At 40.9% G+C, this 16808-nt stretch overlaps 1 long non-coding RNA gene across 1 annotated transcript in view; it reads right to left on the bottom strand.

The window, feature by feature from the left end:
* Nucleotides 1–14530: 14530 nt before the first annotated feature.
* LOC141172469 (uncharacterized) overlaps nucleotides 14531–16808 on the bottom strand; it is a 59839-nt gene continuing 57561 nt past the window's right edge. The window contains exon 3 of the long non-coding RNA XR_012252477.1: nucleotides 14531–15882. This is a non-coding gene — a long non-coding RNA (uncharacterized lncRNA). The remainder of the gene's footprint in view (nucleotides 15883–16808) is intronic.

The following is a 16808-nucleotide window of genomic DNA, read 5'->3' as shown; positions in this document are numbered from 1 at the left end:
TTCTCCTTCTATTGTGACATTATTTGGGGGGATTTTATAATTTTAACCCAGTTTTCTAGCATCAAAAGTAATGAATTTTGTCGGAAAGGGTATTTGAGGAATAGTTTTTCGACTTTTTATTTTTGTGCGATGGCCAGAGCTTTTCTTAAGGCTAAGTGACCACGATGCAGAAATGCTGCATATTTTTTCGGCATCTCCCTGGCAGGAAAAACACATGCAGATTTTACATGCGTTTTTCCTGCCAGGTAGAAGCGTTTGTCAAGCGATTTTGCATGTATTTCTGCATGCGGGTTATCAAGCGCTTTTCCAAACGATTTTAGCATCACTTCGAAAGTGCTGTACAGAGCCTCCTGCTGAGCAGCTAGCAAACAAACCACTGACCCACCCAAACCTTTGCTGCAGGTTTTTAAACGAAAACTGTGGACATGAGCCACTCGTATGACCTGGGCTGGAGGGAGTGATCCGCCGCACTTCCAGCCTGTAGATCATTCCAAAAATAAAAGCTCATGTTAGGTTTTCTTAAATCCGACTTGGTCAAATAGTTTGACCAAGTTCAAACTTACTTTCATTCTGCACTGCAACCACAGGTGTGTCTGTGATAGCAATGCACTTCAGCGGGTTCAATAGCCTTCTATGCGCATCCAAGGGGACACATATCATCCCTCGCATATGACCCCTCTCACTGGCTCACACTTTGTACTGTGACATCAATATATTATCTCTGTACTGTGTTTATTATCCCTGAACTGTGACATCACTGTGTATATTATCCCTGTACTGTGACATCACTGTGTATATTATCCCGGTATTGTGACATCACTGTGTGTATTATCTCTGTACTGTGACATCACTGTGTGTATTATCCCTGTACTGTGACACCACTGTGTATATTATCCCTGTACTGTGACATCACTGTGCGTATTATCCCTGTACTCTGATATCACTGTGTATATTATCCCTGTACTGTGACATCACTGTGTGTATTATCCATGTACTGTGACATCACTGTGTTTATTACCCCTGTACTGTGACATCACTGTGTTTATTATCCCTGTATTGTGACATCACTGTGTGTATTATCCCTGTACTGTGACATCACTGTGTGTATTGTCTCTGTACTATGACATCACTGTGTGTATTATCCCTGTACTGTGACATCACTGTGTATATTATCCCTGTACTGTGACATCACTGTGTGTATTATCCCTGTACTGTGACATCACTGTGTGTATTATCTCTGTACTCTGAAATCACTGTGTGTGTTATCTCTGTATGGTGACATCACTGTGTGTATTATCTCTGTACTGAGACACCACTGTATTCATTATCCCTGTACTGTGACAACACTGTGTGTATAATCCCTGTACTGTGACATCACTGTGTATATTATCCCTGTACTGTGACATCACTGTGTTTATTATCCCTGTACTGTGACATCACTGTGTGTGTTATCCCTGTACTGGGACAACACTGTCTGTATTATCCCTGTACTGTGACATCACTGTGTTTATTATCCCTGTACTGTGTCATCACTGTGTTTATTATCTCTGTACTGTGACATCACTGTGTGTATTATCCCTGTACTGTGTGACATCACTGTGTGAATTATCCCTGTAATGTGACATCACTGTGTTTCTTATCTCTGTACTGTGACATCACTGTGTGTATTATCCCTGTACTGTGACATCACTGTGTGCATTATCCATATACTGTGACATCACTGTGTTTATTACCCTTGTACTGTGACATCACTGTGTTTATTATCCCTGTATTGTGACATCACTGTGTGTATTATCGCTATACTGTGACATCACTGTGTGTATTGTCTCTGTACTGTGACATCACTGTGTGTATTATCCCTGTACTGTGACATCACTGTGTATATTATCCCTGTACTGTGACATCACTGTGTTTATTATCCCTGTACTGTGACATCACTGTGTGTATTATCTCTGTACTCTGAAATCACTGTGTGTGTTATCTCTGTATGGTGACATCACTGTGTATATTATCTCTGTACTGAGACATCACTGTATTTATTATCCCTGTGCTGTGACAACACTGTGCGTATTATCCCTGTACTGTGACATCACTGTGTTTATTATCCCTGTACTGTGACAACACTGTGTGTATTATCCCTGTACTGTGACATCACTGTGTTTATTATCCCTGTACTGTGTCATCACTGTGTTTATTATCTCTGTACTGTGACATCACTGTGTGTATTATCCCTGTACTGTGACATCACTGTGCGTATTATCCCTGTACTGTGACATCACTAGGTTTCTTATCCCTGTACTGTGACATCAATGTGTGTATTATCCCTGTACTGTGACATCACTGTGTGTAATATCTCTGTACTGTGACATCACTGTGTTTCTTTTCCCTGTACTGTGACATCACTGTGTGTATTATCCCTGTACTGTGAAATAACTGTGTTTCTTATCCCTGTACTGTGACATCACTGTGTATATTATCACTGCACTGTGACATCACTGTGTGTATCATCCCTGTACTGTGACATCACTGTGTGTACCATCCCTGTACTGTGACATCACTGTGTTTATTATCCCTGTACTGTGACATCACTGTGTGTATTATCCCTGTACTGTGACATCACTGTGTGTAATATCCCTGTACTGTCACATCACTGTGTGTATTATTCCTGTACTGTGACATCACTGTGTATATTATCCCTGTACTGTGACATCACTGTGTTTATTATCCCTGTACTGTGACATCGCTATGTATATTATCCCTGTGCTGTGACATCACTGTGTATATTATCCCTGTACTGTGACATCACTGTATATTAACCCTGTACTGTGACATCACTGTGTTTATTATCCCTGTACGGTGACATCACTGTGTATATTATCCCAGTACTGTGGCATCACTGTGTTTATTATCCCTGTACTGGGACATCTCTGTGTTTATTATCCCTGTACTGTGACATCACTGTATATTAACCCTGTACTGTGACATCACTGTGTTTATTATCCCTGTACGGTGACATCACTGTGTATATTATCCCAGTACTGTGGCATCAATGTGTTTATTATCCCTGTACAGTGACATCACTGTGTGTATTATCCCTGTACTGTAACATCACTGTGTATATTATCCCTGTACTGTGACATCACTGTGTGTAATATCCCTGTACTGTGACATCACTGTGTATATTATCCCTGTACTGTGACATCACTGTGTTTATTATCTCTGTACTGTGACATCACTGTGTTTATTATCCCTGTATTGTGACATAACTGTGTGTATTATCCCTGTGCTGTGACATCACTGTGTATATTATCCCTGTGCTGTGACATCACTGTGTATATTATCCCTGTACTGTGACATCACTGTATATTATCCCTGTACTGTGACATCACTGTGTATATTATCGCTGTACTGTGACATCACTGTATATTATCCCTGTACTGTGACATCACTGTGTATATTATCCCTGTGCTGTGACATCACTGTGTATATTATCCCTGTACTGTGACATCACTGTATATTATCCCTGTACTGTGACATCACTGTGTATATTATCCCAGTACTGTGGCATCAATGTGTTTATTATCCCTGTACTGGGACATCTCTGTGTTTATTATCCCTGTACTGTGACATCACTGTGTTTACTATCCCTGTAGTGGGACATCGCTGTATTTATTATCCCTGTACTGTGACGTGACTGTGTGTATTATCCCTGTACTGTAACATCACTGTGTTTATTATCCCTGTACTGTGACATCACTCTGTGTATTAGCCCTGTACTGTGACATCACTGTGTGTATTATCCCTGTACTGTGACATCACTGTGTATATTATCCCTGTACTGTGACATCACTGTGTGTAATATCCCTGTACTGTGACATCACTGTGTATATTATCCCTGTACTGTGACATCACTGTGTTTATTACCCTGTATTGTGACATAACTGTGTGTATTATCCCTGTGCTGTGACATCACTGTGTATATTATCCCTGTGCTGTGACATCACTGTGTATATTATCCCTGTACTGTGACATCACTGTATATTATCCCTGTACTGTGACATCACTGTATATTATCCCTGTACTGTGACATCACTGTGTATATTATCCCTGTGCTGTGACATCACTGTGTATATTATCCCTGTACTGTGACATCACTGTATATTATCCCTGTACTGTGACATCACTGTGCATATTATCCCAGTAGTGTGACATCACTGTGTTTATTTTCCCTGTACTGTGACATCACTGTGTTTATTATCTCTGTACTGTGACATCACTGTGTTTATTATCGCTGTACTGTGACATCACTGTATATATTATCTCTGTACTATGACATCACTGTGTTTATCTCTGTGCTGTGACATCACTGTGTATATTATCCCTGTACTGTGACATCACTGTGTATATTATCCCTGTGCTGTGATGTCACTGTGTATATTATCCCTGTACTGTGACATCACTGTATATTATCCCTGTACTGTGACATCACTGTGTATATTATCCCAGTACTGTGACATCTGTTATGTTCTGCTACCAAAGCTAAGGAAAGAGAGGAGATCTGTCCCTACTATAAGACTCAGCTGAATCCCTACGATGTAACAGGGAACCTGATCCTGCGATCAGACCTGCTAAAGTCCTAATCTAGTCTGTACGAAGACCTATAGATTTGGGGAGGGAATCCCTACAAGTACTAAGGACTGGGAGGAATATGGGACACCTCCTAACAGAAATAGTAGCAGACAGACGAACAAACAAAATAGATAGAACATAGAGGTCCGTAGACCAAGCAAACTAACAGAGTTAGATACAGAGCACAGGCTAGCTAGAAAGTAGATATACAATGAAGTCCAGCAAAGCCAGAAGGGCGGAGCAGGATTAAATAGGCCAACAAGGTCATGTGACCAGCAAAGGAAAAAAAACCTAACAGCAAGGTTCTAACAGTACCCCCCCTTCTAAGAGGATCCTCTGGATCCCCTAGGACCAGGCTTATCAGGAAATCTCCTGTGAAACTCTCTGATAAGTCTGGACGCGGAAACATCATCTGACCTCACCCAAGAGTTATCCTCGGGTCCGAAACCTTTCCAGGCCACAAGATACTGCAAACTACCTCTATACCGTCTAGAGTCAAGGATGCGAGAAATTTCATATTCCCCGTCCTCCACCACCGGAGGAACAGAGGCAGAGGCGTCACCATCCGACACAACAGCTTTTTTTAACAGAGAGACATGAAAGACCGGATTAATTCTCCAGGAGGTAGGAACCTCCAACCTAACAGCAGATTGGTTGACAACCTGAAGCACCTTAAAGGGCCCTACAAACTTGGGACCCAATTTCTTAGAAGGAATCCTCAACCGCAGATTCCTAGAGGACAACCAAACCATGTCACCAACAGCGAACAAAACCTCCTGTCGTTTCCTATCAAAGTAGTCTTTAGATTTTCTGTTGGCCTCCTGAAGATTACCACGCACATCCGTCCAAACTCTTTCCAAATCACCGGAAAAATTCTCCTCCTCAGGCACGGCAGATCCCAACTTGGAGAACGACCCAAACGACGGATGTCTCCCAGAACAACAAAAAAAAGGCGAACAACCAGCAGAAGAAGATGTATGATTGTTCAGAGCAAATTCGGCAAGTGGCAGAAACTCAGACCACCCCTCTTGATTGTCTGCCACAAAACAACGCAAGAACTGCTCAACATCCTGGTTTTTCCTTTCTGTCTGGCCATTAGATTCAGGATGATATCCGGACGAAAACGACAAATGAATTCCCAACCTGTCACAAAAGGCACGCCAAAAACGAGCCACGAACTGAGGACCCCTATCAGAAACAATGTCAGTAGGAACGCCATGAAGTCTGACAATTTCCTTGACAAAGGCCTTAGCGAGAGTTTTAGCGCAGGGCAGTTTGACGAAGGGAACCAAGTGACACATCTTGCTAAAACGGTCCACGACCACCCAGATGACAGTAAAACCCTCAGAGGAGGGAAGGTCAGTTATAAAGTCCATAGCCAAATGTGTCCAAGGAGCACTGGGGACCTCCAGAGGACAAAGCAACTCCGCAGCAGGAGTATGTGAGGACTTAGATCTAGCACATATAGTACATTGGCGCACCCACTTAATGACTTCCTTCTGCCATCCAGGCCACCAAAAACTGCGACCCACCAGTCTCTTGGTCTCAGAGATTCCGGGATGACCTGCCAACCGAGATTCGTGACACTCAACAAACAAATCTCTCCTAAAGGTCTCAGGCACAAACAACCTCCCATGAGGAGTGTTAGATGGGGCATTCTCCTGAGCTTTAAGAATCTCATCTTCCAAAACGGAGTCTAAAGCAGCTATCACAACACCTTCTTGTAAAATGTTTTCCTCTTTCTCAGCACCGACTATGGGAGAAAAACTGCGAGACAAGGCATCCGCCTTAACATTCTTAGTACCAGGGATGTAAGTAACGGAGAAATTAAACCGCGAGAAAAACAGTGCCCACCTAGCCTGACGGGCATTCAGGCGCTTGGCAGCATCAAGATATATCAGATTTTTATGATCCGTAAGAACCTGAACGGGAAATTCTGCACCTTCCAAGAAGTGGCGCCAGTGTTCAAATGCGAGTTTAATAGCCAATAATTCCCGATTACCAATATCGTAATTCAATTCAGTCTCCGAAATTTTTTTTGAAAAAAAGGCACAGGGATGTAATCCATCCCCGTTATCCTGAGACAATACTGCGCCAACCCCCACAGAGGAAGCATCAACCTCAACCAAAAACGGCCTAGTAACATCAGGCTGCATAAGGATGGGAGCAGAGGTGAACCTCTCCTTGAGATACACAAAAGCTTCAATGGCCTCAGAAGACCACTGAACCGCATCAGCACCTTTCCTGGTAAGATCAGTCAGAGGTTTGACAATACTAGAAAAATTTTTTATGAACTTTCTATAGTAATTGGCGAAACCCAAAAACCTCTGTATCGATTTCAAACCAATAGGCCTAGGCCATTCCTGTACAGCCTGAACCTTAACCGGATCCATCTCAAAACCTTTGCTGGAGATAATGTAGCCCAAAAAACTAATTCTCTGTACAGCGAACTCACATTTCTCCAGCTTAGCAAAAAGCGAATTGTCCATTAATAACTGTAATACCTCACGCACGCTCCGCCAATGAGACTCCAGATCTGGCGAATAAATCAAAATGTCATCCAAATACACAACCACATTTTTACCGATCAAAGGTCTAAGGATGTCATTAATCAGATTCTGAAAAAATGCAGGAGCATTAGTGAGACCAAAAGGCATAACCAGATTCTCAAAATGACCCACAGGAGTGTTAAAAGCAGTCTTCCATTCATCACCCTCCTTCATGCGCAACAGATTGTATGCCCCCTTAAGGTCAATTTTAGAGAACCACTTGGCCCCCAATAACTGGTTAAACAGATCAGGAATCAATGGCAGTGGGTAAGGATTGCGTACCGTAATTTTGTTAATCTCACGAAAATCCAGACAAGGACGTAAACCGCCGTCCTTTTTTTTTACAAAAAAAAATCCAACCGCCACAGGAGACTTAGAGGGCCTAATGTGACCGGCGGCCAAGCTTGTCTGTATGTATTCCTCCAAAGCCTTCCTCTCAGGAATAGTAAGGTTAAATAAACGACTCTTAGGAAGAGTCGCTACAGGGACAAATTCAATAGAACAATCATAGTCTCTATGGGGAGGCAAAACCTGCGATTCCTTCTCAGAAAAAACTCTCCAAAAATCCTGAATAGGAACAGGCAATTCTCCCCTATCCAAAGCTGAAATACGCCCGTTACAACACTTGTCATAACATTTATGGCTCCAGGATTTAATTTCACTGGTAGACCAATCCAGTACAGGATTGTGAAATTTTAACCAGGGCAAACCCAATATTACTGGAGAAGGCAAGTTATTCAACACTACCAAATCCAATTTCTCATGGTGAACACCATTAATAGTGAGAGGAAATTCACTGACCTTGAGAGTAATATTCTTCAAAGGGGAGCCATCCACAGAAACCACAGCAATGGGGGATGACAAAGGTTCAGGTTTTAAATTGAGTTTTTCCACGAATCCCCCATCAATTACATTCAGTGTAGACCCGCAATCAACAAACACCCGAAATTCCATTAATTTTTCCTGAGCAATCGTGGAAGCAGCTAAAAATATACCCTTGGAATTTAAACAGGCAATATGGGCGTGACTGACCATTTTTTTTTCTTTCTTCATACGAAGCTCACAGCCTTTAATCAAATGACCAGATTTTCCGCAGTAGAAACACAAGCCTTGCGAAAAACGACGGTCTTTTTCTTGAGAGCGAGGTGCCACCGATCCAATCTCCATCGGTTCACCACTGTTAGTACACACATTATCATAACCAGAAACTGACATAGCAGAGGATTTGCTCTCATTAACCCTAGCACGCAGTCTTCTATCCACCCGTATAGCTAATTGCATAGCCTGTTGCAAATCTTCAGGTGTAGGATAAGCAATTAGCAGGTCTTTAACCCTTTCACTGAGCCCAGCAAGAAATAGACTTTTCAGAGCAGAATCGTTCCACCCTGTTTGAGTGGACCAACGACGAAAATGTGTACAATATTTTTCCACATTACCCGATCCTTGTTTTAGACGTCTCAACTCAGTCTCAGCTGATGCGACACGGTCAGGATCATCATATAATAGTCCCAAAGCAGAAAAAAAACTATCCACTGATCTGAAGCATGAATCACTAGGTTGCAAAGAAAAGGCCCACTCCTGAGGCTCTTTGCGCAAAAGTGACATTATGAACCCTACGCGCTGGGATTCATCCCCAGAGGACTTAGGTCTCAAACGAAAATACAATAAGCAAGCATTTTTAAATGAAAAAAATTCTCGGTGTTCACCAAAAAACAAATCCGGCAAACATACCTTAGGCTCCAAGAAATGTGCTCCAGGACAGTTACTCACGTGCTGACGGAGCTCGGCCACCTCCAGAGAGAGTCCCTGCAGGCGATGAGCCAAATCCTGAACCGACACCATGATGGAACAGAAAAATCTTTCCTTAGAGAATTTGCTGGCTGGACTTACTGTTATGTTCTGCTACCAAAGCTAAGGAAAGAGAGGAGATCTGTCCCTACTATAAGACTCAGCTGAATCCCTACGATGTAACAGGGAACCTGATCCTGCGATCAGACCTGCTAAAGTCCTAATCTAGTCTGTACGAAGACCTATAGATTTGGGGAGGGAATCCCTACAAGTACTAAGGACTGGGAGGAATATGGGACACCTCCTAACAGAAATAGTAGCAGACAGACGAACAAACAAAATAGATAGAACATAGAGGTCCGTAGACCAAGCAAACTAACAGAGTTAGATACAGAGCACAGGCTAGCTAGAAAGTAGATATACAATGAAGTCCAGCAAAGCCAGAAGGGCGGAGCAGGATTAAATAGGCCAACAAGGTCATGTGACCAGCAAAGGAAAAAAAACCTAACAGCAAGGTTCTAACAACATCATTGTGTTTATTATAGCAGTACTGTGACATCACTGTATATATTATCTCTGTACTATGACATCACTGTGTTTATCTCTGTGCTGTGATATCACTGTGTATATTATCCCTGTACTGTGACATCACTGTGTTTATTATCCCTGTACTGTGACATCATTGTGTTTATTATCCCTGTACTGTGACATCACTGTGTTTATTTTCTCTGTACTGTGACATCACTGTGTTTATTTCTGTACTGTGACATCACTGTGTTTATTATCTCTGTACTGTGACATCACTGTGTCTACTATCTCTGTACTGTGACATCACGGTGTTTATTATCCCTGTACTGTGACATCACATTGTTTATTATCTCTGTACTGTGACATCACTGTGCATATTATCCCTGTACTGTGACATCACTGTGTTTATTATCTCTTAACTGTGACAACACTGTGTATATTATCACTGTACTGTGACATCACTGTGTTTATTATCCCTGTACTGGGACAACACTGTGTGTATTATCTCTGTACTGTGACATCACGCTGTTTATCTCTGCACTGTGACAACACTGTGTTTATTATCTCTGTACTGTGACATCACTGTGTTTATCTCTGTACTGTGACATCACTGTGTGTATTATCCCTGTACTGTGACATCACTGTGTTTATCTCTGTACTGTGACATCACAGTGTTTATTATCTCTGTACTGTGACATCACTGTGTGTATTATCCCTGTATTGTGACATCACTGTGTTTATTATCCCTGTACTGTGACATCACTGTATGTATTATCTCTGTACTGTGACATCACTGTGTATGTTATCCCTGTACTGTGACATCACTGTGTATTATCCCTGTACTGTGACATCACTATGTGTATTATCCCTGTACTGAGACATCACCCTATTTATTATCCCTGTACTGTGATATCACTGTGTTAATGATCTCTGTACTGTGACATCACTGTGTTTATTATCCCTGTACTGTGACATCACTGTGTTTATTATCTCTGTACTGTGAGTTCACTGTGTGTTTATCTCTGTACGGTGACATTACTGTGTGTATTATCCCTGTACTGTGATATCACTGTGTGTTTATCTCTGTACTGTGACATTACTTTGTGTATTATCCCTGTAATGGGACATCACTGTGTTTATCTCTGTAATGTGACATCACTGTGTTTATTATCCCTGTACTGGGACATCACTGTGTTTATTATCTCTGTAGTCTGACATCACTGGGTATATTATCCCTGTACTGTGACATCACTGTGTTTATCTCTACTGTGACATCACTGTGTTTATTATACCTGTACTGTGACATCACTGTGTCTATTATCTCTGTACTGTGACATCACTGTGTATATTATCCCTGAACTGTGTCATCATTGTGTTTATTATCTCTGTACTGTGACATTACTGTGTATTTTATCCCTGTACTGTGACATCACTGTGTTTGTTATCCCTGTACTGTGACATCACTGTGTGTATTATCTCTGTACTGTGACATCACTGTGTGTATTATCCCTGTACTGTGACATCACTGTGTTTATCTCTTACTGTGACATCACTGTGTTTATTATCCCTGTACTGGGACATCACTGTGTTTATTATCTCTGTACTGTGACATCACTGTGTGTATTATCCCTGTACTGTGATATCACTGTATTTATTATCCCTGTACTATTACATCACTGTGTGTATTATCTCTGTGCTGTGACATCACTGTGTTATTATTCCTGTACTGTGACATCACTGTGTGTATTATCTCTGTGCTGTGACATCACTGTGTTTATTATCCCTGTACTGTGACATCACTGTGTGTATTATCTCTGTACTGTGACATCACTGTGTGTATTATCTTTGTACCGTGACATCACTGTGTTTATTATCTCTGTACTGTGACATCACTGTGTGTATTATCTCTGTACTGTGACATCACTGTGTGTATTATCTTTGTACTGTGACATCACTGTGTTTATTATCCGTGTACTGTGACATCACTGTGTGTATTATCCCTGTACTTTGACATCACTGTGTTTATTATCCCTGTATTGTGGCATCACTTTGTTTGTTATCTCTGCATTGTGACATCACTGTGTTTATATCTGTACTGTGGCATCACTGTGTGTATTATCCCTGTACTGTGACATCACTGTGTTTATCTCTGTACTGTGACATCACTGTTTCTATTATCCCTGTACTGTGACATCACTGTGTTTATCTATGTACTGTGACATCACTGTGTTAATTATCCCTGTACTGGGACATCACTGTGTTTATTATCCCTGTACTGTGACATCACTGTGTATATTATCCCTGTACTGTGACTTCACTGTGTTTATTATCCCTGTACTGGGACATCACTGTATTTATTATCTCTGTACTGTGACATCACTGTGTTTATATCTGTACTGTGGCATCACTGTTTGTATTATCCCTGTACTGTAGCATCACTGTGTTTATCTCTGTTCTGTGACATCACTGTTTTTATTATCCCTGTACTGTGAAATCACTGTGTTTATCTATGTACTTTGACATCACTGTGTTTATTATCCCTGTACTGGGACATCACTGTGTGTATTATCTCTGTACTGTGACATCACTGTGTATGTTATCCCTGTACTGTGATATCACTGTGTGTATTATCCCAGTACTGTGACATCGCTATGTGTATTATCCCTGTACTGAGACATCACCGTATTTATTGTCCCTGTACTGTGATATCACTGTGTTAATGATCTCTGTACTGTGACATCACTGTGTTTATTATCCCTGTACTGTGACGTCACTGTGTGCATTATCTCTGTACTGTGACATCACTATGTGTATTATCCCTGTACTGAGACATCACAGTATTTATTATCCCTGTACTGTGATATCACTGTGTTAATGATCTCTGTACTGTGACATCACTGTGTTTATTATCCCTGTACTGTGACGTCACTGTGTGCATTATCTCTGTACTGTGACATCACTGTGTGTATTATCCCTGTACTGTGACATCACTGTGTTTATTTGTGTACTGTGACATCACTGTGTTTATTATCTCTGTACTGTGACATCACTGTGTGCATTATCTCTGTACTGTGACATCACTGTGTGTATTATCTCTGTGCTGACATCACAGTGTTTATTATCCCTGTACTGGGACATCACTCTGTTTATTATCTCTGTACTGTGACATCACTGTGTATATTATCCCTGTACTGTGACATCACTGTGTTTATCTCTGTACTGTGACATCACTGTGTTTATTATCCCTGTACTATGACATCACTGTGTATATTATCTCTGTACTGTGACATCACTGTGTGTATTATACCTGTACTGTGACATCACTGTGTTTATCTCTTACTGTGACATCACTGTGTTTATTATCCCTGTACTGGGACATCACTGTGTTTATTATCTCTGTACTGTGACATCACTGTGTGTATTATCCCTGTACTGTGACATCACTGTGTTTATCTCTGTACTGTGACATCACTGTGTTTATTATCCCTGTACTATTACATCATTGTGCTTTGTACTGATACATCACTGTGCTTATTATCTCTGTACTGTGACATCACTGTGTGTATTATCTTTGTACTGTGGCAACACTGTGTTTATTATCTCTGTACTGTGAGATCACTGTATGTATTATCTCTGTACTGTGACATCACTGTGTGTATTATCTTTGTACTGTGACATCACTGTTTATTATCCGTGTACTGTGACATCACTGTGTGTATTATCCCTGCACTGTGACATCACTGTGTTTATTATCCCTGTATTGTGGAATCACTTTGTTTATTATCTCTGTACTGTGACATCACTGTGTTTATATCTGTACTGTGGCATCACTGTGTGTATTATCCCTGTACTGTGACATCACTGTGTTTATCTCTGTACTGTGACATCACTGTTTTTATTATCCCTGTACTGTGACATCACTGTGTTTATCTATGTACTGTGACATCACTGTGTTTATTATCCCTGTACTGGGACATCACTGTGTTTATTATCTCTGTACTGTGACATCACTTTGTATATTATCCCTGTACTGTGACTTCACTGTGTTTATTATCCCTGTACTGGGACATCACTGTGTGTATTATCCCTGTACTGTGTCATCACTGTGTTTTTCTCTGTACTGTGACATCACTGTTTTTATTATCCCTGTACTGTGACATCACTGTGTTTATCTATGTACTGTGACATCACTGTGTTTATTATCCCTGTACTGGGACATCACTGTGTTTATTATCCCTGTACTGTGACATCACTGTGTATATTATCCCTGTACTGTGACTTCACTGTGTTTATTATCCCTGTACTTGGACATCACTGTGTTTATTATCTCTGTACTGTGACATCACTGTGTGTATTATTCCTGTACTGTGACATCACTGTGTTTATCTCTGTACTGTGACATCACTGTGTATATTATCTCTGTACTGGGACATCACTGTGTTTATTATCCCTGTACTGTGACATCACTGTGTGTATTATGTCTGTGCTGTGACATCACTGTGTTTATTATCCCTTTACTGTGACATCACTGTGTGTATTATCTCTGTGCTGTGACATCACTGTATTTAATATCCCTGTGTTTTGACATCATTGTGTTCATTATCCCTGTACTGTGACATCACTGTGTTTATCTCTGTACTGTGACATCACTTTGAATTATCCCTGTACTGTGACATCACTGTTTTTTATCCCTGTACTGTGACATCACTGTGTTTATTATCTCTGTACTGTGACATCACTGTGTTTATTATCCCTGTACTGGGACGTCGCTGTGTTTATTATCTCTTTACTGTGACATCACTGTGCATATTATCCTTCTACTGTGATATCACTGTCGGGATAATTAGGATAGAGTATCAAGTTGCATTCTACAAAAAATGTAAAATGAAATATACCCATACTGTCCATACTGCAACTTGCTCATTGGATGTGTACAAAGAGGCTAATCATCAAATTAACTATATTCAAGAGGGAGCCGAAGCACAAAACAACGATATATAGCCTATTATATTGAAAATATGAATCAATCTTTATTAAACATATAGCCACAGACAGTCTGGAGAGACTATTAAATGCAAAAAATACATACATAAATATAAAAACATGATTAAAAACAAGCAAGTATCACGCAAAATACAGATTTCTCTTTTATCAAATCCCTATTGCACAAAAAACATTGTATAGCAAAGAGGATATATGTGGATATATATAAAGAGCAATCTATATATATCCAAGATGCCCCTATTCAAGTGAACCTATCACCTACCCTCACATCATATCCAATTGTAATCAATCATATTTACCTCAGTGGGAAGGGCAGTGCCCGCACAACCTGCACAATGCGTGTATCCCCGACGCGCGTTTCGGCGCTTTTGCCTTCCTCAAGGGGACTGCTCTGGTACGGCTGCTGATCATTTAAATACTGAATCACGCGAGGAACTAACCAACCGGGCAACGTAGACGCCCCGAGCGGAAGTGGTGGATCATATGTATGTGTTACTATATGAACGGAAGATGCTACCCAGTAATGCACCGCGACTCACCGGAAGTGACGCAGGATGCGTCGCCGTAACTAGGACACCGGACTCCGGCGGCATCGTGGCAGCACAAACCCACCCAAGGATGCCGAAGGAAGTCAGGCGTGTAAGGACGGCGATGCTCCTGCGTACTGAGTCACAGGTATATATGGTATATAACTGTAAGCGGCATCACGGCCCCACAACGATAAAGAGAACATCCAAGATAACAAGAGACATCTCAACCATTTGCCCTTAGAGAAGATAGATTCCATCAACAGTGCATTGATATGTGCATAAATCCATAATGATATATCGGCGACAAATACATATATATATACGTGTGGGACATACATCATTCTCATTGCCAACATGGCATTCACAAATATCCCTGGTATACATATATATACCACCACCATAACCAAATACATGTAGGTGATTCATGAACCATTTTACATAATATTGGTCAAAGCACATATTGAAACTTAGATAGAATATATCGCCGAGTCAGAGCAGAATTTTTATATTTGGGTCACTATAATAGTATATGGGGCAATAAATTGCAACCACAGAAATATCTAGAAACTTCCCACATAGGACAATACTAGCCAATAATATCTCCCAGGATGGGTCAGCACCATAGATGGATATATCATACATTATATGAAGATTATACAGCCAGAAATTAATGTAGAACTACAAATGGAATCCCTCATGTATATAATCGTATTATTCATGATTCATATCTTCTCAAAGGAAATCCCTTAGTATATTCCTTGGATGGAATTCTCATTCTTTGTTCCAAAAAGGATGTTGTGCCGCGGATTCATAAATGACCATACGTTCAACCAGAGCAGAGAAACATATTAAACCTGCTGAAAGAAATAAAATTAATATCACACCATGACAACCTATAAAAAATATACTGCATGCATTAATCGCATGGGTGCAATGATGTACCAACTGGACTAAATTACAAAAACGGGGCAAAACTATTGCTCTCATTAAGACCATCAGGGTATAATGATCTCAGGGTCCAAATCCACCTCGTCTCAATGCAGGCAAGTCTCTTAGACACCAGGCCACCCCGTATCCCTGCAACCACCATATCTATCCCCCTTACCTCTAATAATTTGGCATTACAGTCGTGATAGGATTTAAAGTGTCTTGGTATAGTTTTAGCATGAATATATCATTTTGTTCCGCAGCTGCCAATATCCCTAATACATGTTCTCTAATGCGTGTTTTTAAACAACGTGTGGTCATCCCAACGTAAATAAGACCACAAGGGCATGTGGCATAGTATACCACATTGCGTGATGTACATGTGATGTATTTTTTAATCTCAAAAGAACGCTTGCCTGTAGAGTCAAGAAATGTGGTGCTTCTAATTACGTTGGGACAAGCAACACATCGGCCACATGGTGTGCAACCTTGGCGAGTTGTTGCCTTGTCCATAAATGTGTGTATTGCACCACCCTCATAGTGGCTATGGACTAAATGGTCACGGAGATTTTTGGCACGCCGAAATGTAATTGTAGGCTCCACGGAAACATATTTAGCTAATACCGGATCCGCTCTCAGGACCGGCAATGCTTTAGCCAGAGCATTTCTAACTGCTGGTATCTGAGTATGGAATGTTGTGATAAACCTCACCATATCATTTTGTTGCTTATCATGGGATTTATATAGTAAATCCTGTCTAGAGGAATGTTTAGCTCGATTATAAGCTCTTTTCACCATTCTATGACTGTATCCACGTTCATAGAGGCGTTCCCTCAACTCTAATGACTGTACC

Source organism: Phyllobates terribilis, unplaced genomic scaffold (genome assembly GCF_046119375.1).
Source record: "Phyllobates terribilis strain yellow unplaced genomic scaffold, ASM4611937v1 Scaffold_12__6_contigs__length_324123572, whole genome shotgun sequence".
NCBI lineage: Eukaryota > Metazoa > Chordata > Amphibia > Anura > Dendrobatidae > Phyllobates > Phyllobates terribilis.
Note: the sequence above shows the minus strand (reverse complement) of the source record. Positions and strands in the feature narration are given on the sequence as shown.